The sequence below is a fragment of the Bos javanicus genome, chromosome 14 (assembly GCF_032452875.1).
Source record: "Bos javanicus breed banteng chromosome 14, ARS-OSU_banteng_1.0, whole genome shotgun sequence".
In the NCBI taxonomy this organism is placed as follows: domain Eukaryota; kingdom Metazoa; phylum Chordata; class Mammalia; order Artiodactyla; family Bovidae; genus Bos; species Bos javanicus.
In genome coordinates this window covers 62,500,310-62,512,503 of record NC_083881.1, presented here as the reverse complement: position 1 = coordinate 62,512,503, position 12,194 = coordinate 62,500,310, and the positions used below count along the sequence as shown (strand labels likewise).

General features: G+C 41.9%; 1 protein-coding gene across 5 annotated transcripts in view; it reads right to left on the bottom strand.

Annotated features, from left to right (window-relative positions):
- NCALD (neurocalcin delta) overlaps nt 1–12,194 on the bottom strand; it is a 468,302-nt gene that overhangs the window by 321,890 nt on the left and 134,218 nt on the right. For all 5 annotated transcript variants that reach the window (XM_061439258.1, XM_061439257.1, XM_061439262.1 and 2 more), the window contains exon 2: nt 6,665–6,717. The gene's annotated coding sequence lies outside the window, so the exon portion shown is untranslated. The remainder of the gene's footprint in view (nt 1–6,664; nt 6,718–12,194) is intronic.

Sequence of the window (12,194 nt, the reverse complement as noted above, 5' to 3'; positions counted from 1 at the left end):
GTTGAACAAGATAGGTTAAAACAAGTTAATGATATAGCCAGAACTCTTTGACTTGATGTGTCTCACGAAAGCATGTCTCTCACGAAGGGTCAGGGTCGCAAGGAGGAGGCAAAGGGAGGGGAAGGGGAAGGCCTCAAAATACTGGGACATAAAAGCAAAGGTAAAGACAAAAGGAAAGCAGATGCTATAATCCAGCAATCTTGGCCAACATTCCTGACGAAATCAAAGGAAAGACAACAAATTAGGAATTAGGATAAATGTAAAAGTAAATGTAAATTTTAAATTTACATTTAATTAAGTTTAAATCAATTAAATGTAAAATTTATTGCAAGTTGAGAAAAAAATAGAGGAAACTAAAATTCTGGCAGCACAGCCCCATCACTGCATCAATAAAATACTCAAAGTTGGAAAGATTCAAAAGCTGACGGTCTCTTGGCAAGAACTTTGTCAGAGGCGTGGGTCCTTGCTAGAACCCTTTAGGTCAGGCTGTGAAGCATCATTAGAAATTTCATGAAGCAACCTGTTGTTTGAGCTGAACCCAAGGCGGAGAGGAAGACAGAACTGCCCCTAGGAGGCAGGCTTCAAAAATCTAAGAAACCCCTTTTTATAAGAGGAAGCAACAGGAAAATCCTGGCTACAAGAAAGACTCAAGGTTGTTGTGTGCTAGGAACGCAAAGCTCAAAAAAGTATTTGAAACTAAGAACCTCTAAATATGCATATCAGTGGTAATTGTTCAATTAAATTCAATAATTTAACTAGAAAAAAATTTTAATGTTCTAATTTAAATATGTGTGCACCATTCTTAAAGTAGGGTTACTTTCACAATATTTTGACTTTGAAGGATCTTAATCTCATTTTGAAAAACACAATTGAAAAAAAAAAATGAAGAAGCAGAAAGAAGGTAAAGAAACAGTGATTGTGTGAAACACCCCTTCTCAAAGTGCACATGACTCCCTCAGGGATTTCGTCAAAATGCACATCCTGATTCATCAGGTCTGAGCGTGGGACCTGCGATTCTGTACTTCTAACAAGTTCTCAGGTGATACTGGAGCTGCTGGTCCTGCTCTGATGGCAGAACAAGGGACTCTCAGGCCTAGGATCCTGCACTGACACAAGGAAGAGGTCTGCTACCATTGCAGGGAGCTCTCTCCTACCCACGCCACCTACAGAAGCAAGCAGAAACTGAAAGCCATGAAGAGGAACAGGAACACAGGCACAGCCCCAAGGCCTGCCCAAGCCTGAGGGAGGACCAGAAGAACAGGGAAGCCCCTAACATGGCCACAGCTTTGCCCTGAGCTTTGCCCTGAGAGTGGAGGGCCCGCTGAAAGCTGAGGACAGAGTCTACACAGCGAGAAAAACTCTCTGGTACACCAGGCCACACACTAAGCATGAGGTAACTTCAGTCCGTGACTGGAAAACTCTGCAGTCTGGTGGGCGAGAGAAAGTGACAACAATCAAGAGTCCAACCCCACCCAAACTCCCAGCTACTGATCTATCAACTGCCAGCAAAGGACTAAACCATTGTTACATTAACCATCTTGCAAAAGAACTGCGCCCATTTCTGGGTGGCAATATTATCAATTTTATTATCTACTGCTCTTCTACCAACAACATCCAATCAAAATTAAGAAGACATTCAAAAAACCAAGGTAAAGCAACCGTTTGTTAAAATAAAGCCACCAATGGAACTAGACAGAGAGATGACGCAGATACTAGAATAATCAGAGACTTTAAAATAGCTATGATTGGGACTTCTCTGGTGATCCAGTGGTTAAGACTCTGAGCTTCCACTGCAGGGGGCAAAGGTTTGATCCCTGGTCAGGGAACTAAGATTCTGCATGCCAGGGCCAAAAAATAAAAAATAAAATAAAAATGTCTTCTCCAAAGAAGACACACAGATGGCCAATAAACACAGGAAAAGATCTCAGCATCCCTCATTACTAGAGAAATGCAAATCAAAACTACATTGAGGTATCACCTCACACTGGTGTGAATGGCCATCATCAAAAAATCTACAAACAATAAATGCTGGAGAAAGTATGGAGAAATTTGCATTCCCCCCTTGCACTGTTGGTGGGGATGTAAATTGATACAGTCACTATGGAGAACAGTATGGCAATTCCTTAAAACCTAGGAATAAAACTACCATATGACCCAACAATCCCACTACCAGGCATATGCCCTGAGGAAACCATGATGAAAAAGACACATGTACCCCAATATTCATCACTGCACTATTTACAATAACTAGGACATGGAAGCCTGGCATGCTGCAGTCCATGGGGTTGCAAAGAGTGGGACACGACTGAGCGACTGAACTGAACTGAGGACATGGAAGCTACCTAGATGTCCATCAACAGATAAATGGAAAAGGAAGTTGTGGTACCTATACACGATGGAATGTTACTCAGCCATAAAAAGGTACATATACACAGTGGAATATTACTCTGCCATTTGACTCAGTTCTAATAAAGTGGATGAACCTAGAGCCTACTATATGGAGTGAAGGAAGTCAGAAAGAGAGAAACAAACATCATATATTAATGCATATATATGAAATCTAGATGGTACTGATGACCCTATCTGTAGGTGAGCAGTGGAGATACAGACCTAGAGAACAGACTTATGGACACGATGTGGGAAGGAGAGGGTGGGATGAATTCAAAGAGTAGCATTGAAACATAAACATTATCATATATAGAATTAGACAGCCAGTGGAAATTTGCTGTATGACACAGAGAACTCAAATCCCGTGCTCTGAGACAAACTAGAGTGGTGGGATGGGGTGGGAGGTAGGAGGGAGGTTCAAGAGGGAGGGGACATACATATATCTATGGCAGATTCATGTTGATATATGGCAGAAACCAACACAATATGCTGTGCTAAGTCGCTTCAGTCGTATCCAACTGTTTTCGACCCTATGGACTATAGCCCACCAGGCTCCTCTGTCCATGGAATTCTCCAAGCAAGAATACTGGAATAGGTTGCTATTTCCTCCTTCAGGGGATTTTCCCAACTCAGGGATCGAACCTGCATCTCTTACGTCTCTTGCACTGGCTGAGATGGCACTTCACCACTAGTGCCACCTGGGAATTGTAAAGCAATTATCCTTCAATTAAAAATAAACTAAAAGCTTTTTAAAAAGCTATAAAATTTCTAGGAAAAAAAAAAAAGAACGTCTTCGTATTTTTGGTTTTAGCAAGGATTCCTTAGGACACACAACTGCTATCCAGCAAAGAAAAAAATTGATAAACTGAACTTCATGAAAATTAAAAATTTCTGCTCTTTGAATGATGCAATCCACAGGCTGGGAAAGGGTATTTGAAAAGCACACATTTGATAAAGGATTTGTATCTGGAATGGAGAAGGCAATGGCACCCCACTCCAGTACTCCTGCCTGGAAAATCCCATGGACGGAGGAGCCTGGAAGGCAGCAGTCCATGGGGTAGCTGAGGGTCAGACACGACTGAGCGACTTCCCTTCCCTTTGTATCTGGAATAATATTTTATTATAGCTCAAAAATGAAAAGATAGATGACTTTATTTTTAAAATGGGTGACTGATTTGAATAGACACTCCACTAAAGAAGATAGGCAGATGGCAAAGAAGCACATGAAAAAATTTTCAACATCATTAATGATTAGGGAAACAAGAACTAGAGTTATGAGATAAAACTACATACCAACTCATATTGCCCAAATTACGGAGACTGATTATACCAAGTTCTGGAGAGATTGTGTGTGTACTAAGTCACTCAGTCGTGTTTGACTGTTTGCAACTCTATGGACTGTAGCCCACCAGGCTCCTCTGTCCATGGGATTCTCCAGGCAAGAATGCTGAAGTGGGTTGCCATGTACTCCTCCAGAGGGTCTTCCCAATCCAGGGATCAAACACAAGTTTCTTGTATCTCCTGAATAATTCTTCTTTTTTTTTTAGCTTTTTTTTTTTTAATTTTATTTTATTTTTAAACTTTACAATATTGTATTAGTTTTGCCAAACATTGAAATGAATCCGCCACAGGTATACCCGCGTTCCCCATCCTGAACCCTCCTCCCTCCTCCCTCCCCTACCCTCCCTCTGGGTCGTCCCAGTACACCAGCCCCAAGCATCCAGTACCGTGCATCGAACCTGGACTGGCGACTCGTTTCATACATGATATTATACATGTTTCAATGCTATTCTCCCAAATCTCCCCACCCTCTCCCTCTCCCACAGAGTCCATAAGACTGATCTATACATCGGTGTCTCTTTTGCTGTCTCGTACACAGGGTTATTGTTACCATCTTTCTAAATTCCATATATATGCGTTAGTATACTGTATTGGTGTTTTTCTTTCTGGCTTACTTCACTCTGTATAATAGGTTCCAGTTTCATCCATCTCATTAGAACTGATTCAAATGTGAATAATTCTTTATCACTAGCGCCATCTGGAGAAAGACCATGGGGCAACTAAAATATCATACATTGCTGAATGGAATGCAAAATGGCACAATCACTTTGGGAACAGCTAGAGGGATTTTTTTGTATAATGTTAAATATATACTTGCTACACAGTATATGACTCAGTAAACCTACTCCTAGTAATTTACCCAAGAGAAATTAAAACATATATCCATACAAAGACTTACAAAGTGAGCAATTATAATAACTTTATTCATAAGAGCCAAAAACTATAAATAATCTAAATGTTCATCAATTGGTGAATGGATAAATAAATTGTGTTCCATCTACACAATGGAATTCTACTCTAAAAAAAAAACCAAACAACTGGTACTGCAACACAGGGATGAATTTTTGAGATTCTTTGAGATTTTTAAAAAAGAAATCTGAAACAAAAGTCTACATACTCTATGGCTTCATTTATATATTCTGAAAAAAGAAAAAAATCTAGGGACAGAAATCAGATGAGTGATTGTTACTACGAAGGAGCATTCTCTCAGAGGTTGGGTATGTTCTGCATCTTGATTGTGGTGGTGGCTATAGAACTGTTCAAGCTTATCAAACCATCAATTTCAAGAGAATGAATTTTACTGTGTTCATTGTACCTTAGTGAGCCTAACCGAAATAAACAGGTAGATAAACAGAGCTATGACCAAAGGATGGCTCCTGATCAAGTGCATGTCCACATGGAAAAAATCAATCTTGACCCTCTACCTCCCGTCGTACACAATAAAACCAATTCCAGATGTATTGTGGCTCAAATGTAAAAGAAAAATATTATAACTTTCAGATGAAAACGTACAACTTCTTTGTGATCTTAGAATAAGGCCAAGATTTCTTAAATAAGTACAATAGTGCCGACCACAAAAGGAAAAAAAATGGATAATTTACACTATTTTAAAGGAATTTCTGTCCACAAAAAGAGTGAAAGGGTAAACCACAGGAAACAAAAGTAGGTATTTACAACATATATATTCTAACAAGACCTCAAGTCCATAACACTTATTATTAAAAATATCTGTAATTCTACAAGACAATTCAACAAAGCAACCCAATTTTTTGTTTCAGAAGACCTGAATAAGCATTTCCCCCCCTTTTTTAAGACTAGAAAGGGCTTTTGACAAAACAAGATATTCAAATAGTCAATTAACATATGAAAGAGTACCCAACTTCATTAACCTACAAGCAAATACAGAACTACAATGTCACTGTAATACTTCACACCCACTAGCACAGACTAAATAATCAACCAAAACAGAAATACCTTGTGCTGAAAAGGATACAGAGCAATCGGAACTCTCATATACTCCCGCTTAGCATGTACATTTTAAATCAATACAAGCATTTAGAAAAACTGATATTATCTGCTAAAACTGAATGTATACTTACCCCCTGATCCAGACATTCCCTTGCTGCATATATATCCAACAGAAAATGAACATATAACCAAAAACAAAATTTGTCAAAACTGACTCAAGAAGAAATCAGAAAATGTAAATAAATCAGAAACTAAATGAGCAGGTAAAAATTCTCCTTTCAAAGAAAACAACAGGACTCAAATGTTTTACTCCTTTATCATTAAACATTCAAGTAATTCCAATATTTTGAAAACCACTCCTGGCACGGAAAATACCAGAAAGGAAAACTGTATCCAATCTCAAGACTAAAACTAAATCTTAGCTAAAGATAGAAAGGAAAATGCATCATGACCAAGTTGGTTTTATCTTAGCAATGCAAGGTATATAATATTAGAAAATCAATTAATAGAAATTACCATGAACAGATAAAGAATAAAAATCATTTTAACAGCTTAGTAGATTAGAAAAGCTTTCAATAAAATTCAATACCCAAAATAATTAATTTGCTTTTAGCAAATGAGGAATAGGAAAAAAAACTTCTTAATCTCATGTAGACTATTATTAAAGTAACTTCATCAAATGATTTAACAGTTTGCCTGCTGTTGGATATTTCAGCTCTCTCCTCTTGTTTTGCTTTATCTGGCAAGTATAGTTTATGGTGTGATGAACGCCTTTGTGCATGTTGATCTAACTTCTCTGTGCAAGCTGTCTAACTTCTCTATGTTTCAATTTCCTCCTGTATAACATGGAAATAAACCTAACTTAAGGGCTGTTGCAGGGATTAAATAAGATGTTGGATTTTGATCTCAGGAAATCTTGGGAGAAAGTCTTGGTTTATAAACCAGAGGAAATTTGTACTGCATTTACCTGGTAGAGGATCTCTCAAAGCACACTGCAAGCTCAAGTCAGAAGAAGTCACTCTGTCAAAAAGAAAGAAAGTTATTGATATAGGTCGTCAGCAACTACAGACATAATATCTGAGGAAAGCTGTCAGTGATGGGGACTATTGTTTGGTACAGGATTCTCTAGCATCATTTGATATCTTCTCCCCCTCCCAGCTACCACATCTCTTGTTCAGTGAAGATGACTACCACCACATTCCCTTCATCTGCCCTTGATCTACAGCATTCCATTTTTGCACAGCAGCCAGAACGAAGTTATAAAACTTGAGCATGACACACCACATCCCTCCTGAAACCCCTCCCATAAGCTCTTCTTATCCATGGGATGACAGCCAAGTTCCCTGGCATGACTTATCAGGCCCTTGGTCATCTGAGGCCTGCCTACTTCTCTAGCCTGTCTCTCATCCCCGTACCACTGTCTGGGCTCCCACTGCACTGGACTTGCTTCAGTCTCTCCTAGCCAGGTCCCAGCTTTCACACGTGGTTCCCTCTGCCAGGACTACCCTCCCCTTCCCCAACTCACCTCCACCTGGCTAACTCCTGCTCATCTTTCCATTCTCCACTTAAGTGTCTCATCCTCACTTGGGCCATCTGCTCCCCTTGACCACGTTAAGCTCTTTTATTTATACTTCCAAAGAAACCCGCAAGTCTTCTCTATGATATCATACACGCAACTACTTATTCAATGTATCTTGTCTTCACTGTGAGCCCAGCGATCATATCTGCTTTGTTCATTGCTGTACCCTCATGCCAATCCCAGTGCTGGTCTCACAGTAGACATTTAATAAATATTGAGTCAAAGGATTACTAAACTAAACTCATTACTAAACTCATTCCTCAGTTCTTAGCTTTCCAACTCATCTTTTGATTCATAATGATAATTTAATCAACTTCCTACTTCATTGCCATACTTCGTTGATTAAGATTCACTGGTTGTGAGAGACAATGCTACTTTATGTAACATTAGGAAAGAAAAAAAATGGTTGCAAATTAAACTGTGATACACTAGTAAGATTAAGAATTTTTGTATCTTAAATTCTTAATATCTCTTGTAAAATTTTGTAAAACCCTTAATTTCGTAAAATTCTTTTGTATCTTAAATATCATGTATTTACTGAAAAGGCTCTGTTAGGCTTATTAATAGGGTAGGTGGGTTTTATTATACTCATAAAAAAAGAAAATGTAAAAATATTAGTGAAATAAATTGGTTGGGGTGCTCCAATTTAATTTGATTTAGACATCCAATCACAGAAGTGATTCACACTTTTGAATCACTTTTGTCACAGGTCCAATGACTGTGTTTTTCCACACAATATTGTCCTCTGTGCCACCAAGAAACTCAGTGATGCAGCGTGTCTTAAAAGAGTACTGCATTGGGGATTTCCTTCTAAGTTTCTGATGCCTTTCCACAGTGTTGATGCTGGCAAGAAACTCTTACTAACAGGTGCCAGCAGAAGACTTCACTAAGCACCTAGGACCACATCCCTCTCTCTGGTGATCATGGAACGGACCACAGACTGCAACAATGAGCGGTTTCATTCGTCTTGTGCCCCCAGATCTACCAAGTTCACGCACACACAGGAAATGCAGCTGCAGCACAGCCATCGCCTGACCAGTTGCAATAAAAGATGCTTTCAGTGCCAGACACAGCCGGGTATCAGAGGATTAAAATGTGAGGAAAGTAAAGCATGTCTTAGAAGCAATGAAATGTGAGAGGTCAAAAAAGACTCTTCAAGAGAACCTGGGAAAGTTACTAAAAGGAAGAATGTGAATTCATTCTTTCCCTCTTCTTCCCTCTCTCTCTCTGTCACACACACACACACACACACACACACACACTCAACACTCACTCATGGTCAGAGGCATGACCAGCAGCTCTAAGTCCTCGCCTGCTGGGGCTGGGAGGGTGCAGGAGGCATGAGCCGAGGAGGGTGGGGGGAGCCACCCTCATCCGCAGCCCCGCCCTGCAGCAGGTGCTTCCCTGCTGGAGGAAGGAGGCGTTTCCTTCCTTTCTGCCAACCCAGCTGCGCCCCCATGGACAGTGTCCTCCCAGAGGGACTCCGTTCTCTAACTACTTTTTAACCGATTCAAATACCTTTTGTGCTTCTCTTTTCTGGTTAAAAAAATAATAACATGAAATCGACCTTCTTAAAATTTTAACTGTGTAATATAGTCTGGTTAATCACTGGCATGATGCTGTACCACAGATGTCTAGAGCTCATTCATCTTGCATAACTGAAACCTCACGCCCATTGAAGAGCAGCTCCCCTTTTCCTTCTCCCCCAGCCCCTGGTTCCCACCACTCTGCCTTCTGCTTCTACGAGTTTGAACTTCTTGATAGCTTGGGTAAGTAGAATCATGCAGTACTGGCTGATTTCACTTGGCATAACATCCTCACCATCCTTCCCTGGTGGCTCAGAGGATAAAGCATCTGCCTGCAATGCAGGAGACCTGGGTTCCATCCCTGGGTTGAAAAGATCCCCTGGAGAAGGAAATGGCAACCGATTCCAGTATTCTTACCTGGAGAATCCCATGGACAGAGGAGCCTAGCGGGCTACAGTCCACAGGGTTGCAAAGAGTCGGTTGCAAAGAAGTCACAACTGAGTGACTTCACTTCACTAACATCCTCAAGGACCATCCATGTTATTGCATCTGACAGGATCACCTTTTTTTGAAGGCTAAATAATATCCCATTATGTATATACACCACATGCATTTATGCGTGCTCAGTCACTTCAGTTGTGTCTGCCTCTTGCGATCTTATGGACTGTAACTCACCAGGCCCCTCTGTCCATGGGATTCTTCAGGCATGAATACAGGAATGGGTTGCCATGCCCTCCTCCAGGGGATCTTCCCAACCAGGGTATCAAACGAACATCTGCCTATGTCTCCTGCATTGCAAGTGAACTCTTTCCCTACTGAGCCAGCTGGGAAGCCCCATATACCACATAGTGAAGTCGCTCAGTCATGTCCGACTCTTTGTGACCCCATGGACTGTAGCCTATCAGGCTCCTCCGTCCATGGGATTTTCCAGGCAAGAGTGCTGGAGTGGATTGTCATTTCCTTCTCCAGATATACCACATAAAATAACACTTATAAGGACACAGCTTTTAAATAAATGGAAGTTTCTTAGAAATGTGTCATCACATTAGCGCTGAGCAGACTCTAGTGTCAGAGGTTTTCTCATTCTCAGCCCAGCATTCCAAGGCCTCAGGATCTCAACTTGTAAATACTCAATCATGGCTGGGAAAAGGATGAGAAAAGGGACACCATTTGAAAAGCCAGTCAACCTCTCTGTGCCTCAGTTTCCTCATCTGTAAATGGTCACATAGGATTAAACGGTGTAGCCATTCAGGGTCCTAGCAAGAAAGAGATCACATACTCAAATGGGAGCTTTTATGAAGGGGATTATTTATAAGATGTATACAGGATTAAAGAAACCACCAAGGGATGGTAAAGCAAGACCTCTTACTGGCCAAATACATGATTGATGTGGTTCATGGACACTAGCCTCCCAGGACCCAGAACAGCATGGAGAGGAGCAGAGAAGGGATCTGGAAGGACAGAGCATGTCCATCTCAGATCATCTCTGAGTTCCCACAGAGCTGCAGTATCCTATGGCCTTTTCCTTACAGAATTAAGTTTGCCACAGCAAGTCTATTTACTCTAAAAGTCTATTTACTCTAAAGATTGGAGAGAAATCCACCAGGATGCATTTTCTCATCATTCTCTTAGCTCAGAGAGCAGCACTCATTTGCTGCTTTTGGAAACAGCTCAGGTTGAGAAGATCACACTCCATGGCCTCTGTTTCTCTTTCACCAAGCTCTTACAAATGTGGTCGAATTGTGTTTTGAGCTAGTAATTGATCTTCCTCCCTCCTTGTCTTATCCCCTGAGATCCTTCCCTCTTTCCAGAAGGAGGTTCCCACAAAGTCCACTGCCTCACAGAAGAGACATTCCAGAGGAGCAAAATAAAGGCTCTTGGCTTTCTAAACCCAAGCACCTGGCATCTCAGAGCACACACAACACGAACAAGCCAGAGCAATGCTGACCACCTGCTCCTGCCCACCACCCCACACCCAGGCCTCAAAGTCTGGAGAGAGAGCTGGGACCGAGTAGACATGATGAGCCTGAGGAAAGGGCCCCCGAGTCCTCCCCCCACAACGCTGAGACAGTAGATGGTCAGCACCACACAAGCTCTTTTCCTCTCCTCACTCACACTCATCTTCAAACCTCCCTTCTCCCCTTCCTTGGCTGCACTGAGCTCCAAGTACCACCCATCTGCCCAGCAGCAGCAGCCAAGTCCCAGGGGTGCTCAGGAGTCCCAGGAGTGCTCAGTCCCAGGATGGTGCTCTGTGATTTTTAATTTTAAGAATCAAGGATCCCTTTGAAGGCTTGATAAACAGTTGCTTCTAAGGAAGTTCCCAGGATCACTCAGCCTAAAGATCCAGGCCATGGGCTGGGTAGCATATTGTAGCATCCATCCTTTCCAGAGTTTAGAGACACTGCCATGCCCCCAAATGTACGAGCTTTTGCTGCGACTGTTGCACAGATGTCCAGCTGGGCAGCCCTGGCCATTAGAGAGATGTCACGCGGTGTGGTGAAAGCTCTCTCAGAATACAGGGGAGTCACACCGCCTTGAAACAAACATCCATTTGGAGAAAAACAAAAATAAGCTTTCTGAGTAAACATGTTTTTTCTTCTTTCAGAGGAGTTAAGACTATTTCCCAGAGGCTTTATAAAGTGAAGGAAGACTCGAAGTTCTGGCAAATAACAAACTAAAAGCAATAGGGAGGCTGCCCTCCTGCCCATTCTGAACGAGGAGGGGAGCTGAGCAGAGGGTTCAGTAATTACCTGGATGTGCTCAATTGCTAAGTCATGTCCAATTCTCTGCAACCCTATGGGTTGTAGCCCGCCGGGCTCCTCTGTCCATGGGATTCTCCAGGCAAGAATACTGAAGTGGGTTGCCATTTCCTTCTCCAGGGGATATTCCCGACCCAGGGATCAAACCCACACCTCCTGCGTCTCCTGCATTGCAGGCAGATTCTTTACCGCTGAGCCCCTGGGGAAGCCCAATGAACTGGATGACTGCGGCCAAATTGCTTAACCTCTCGGCATCTCGTTTTTCTCATCTGTAAAAACGCCAGGTGTTTGTGCTCAGTCACTCAGTCGTGTCTGACTCTTAGTGACCCCATGAACTATAGCCCTCCAGACTCCTCTATCCATGGGATTTTCCAGGCAAGAATACTGGAGTAGGTTGCCATGAAGATAATTATCAAGGCCCCTTCCATCTCGTACAGTATATGACTTTCAAACTAGGAAAGGGACTTTCCAGCTCAGGGTCCAAGGATTTGCCATTGACAAATGAAGCAAAGAAGGAAGAATTGTCATCATCAGCCAACAGGGCTATAGCCTGACAAATAACAGAAAAGAAGTGCTCTGCGGATTCTGTCATCCCAGCCTGGATGCATTCAGGCTGCATTCCCATCACGGATG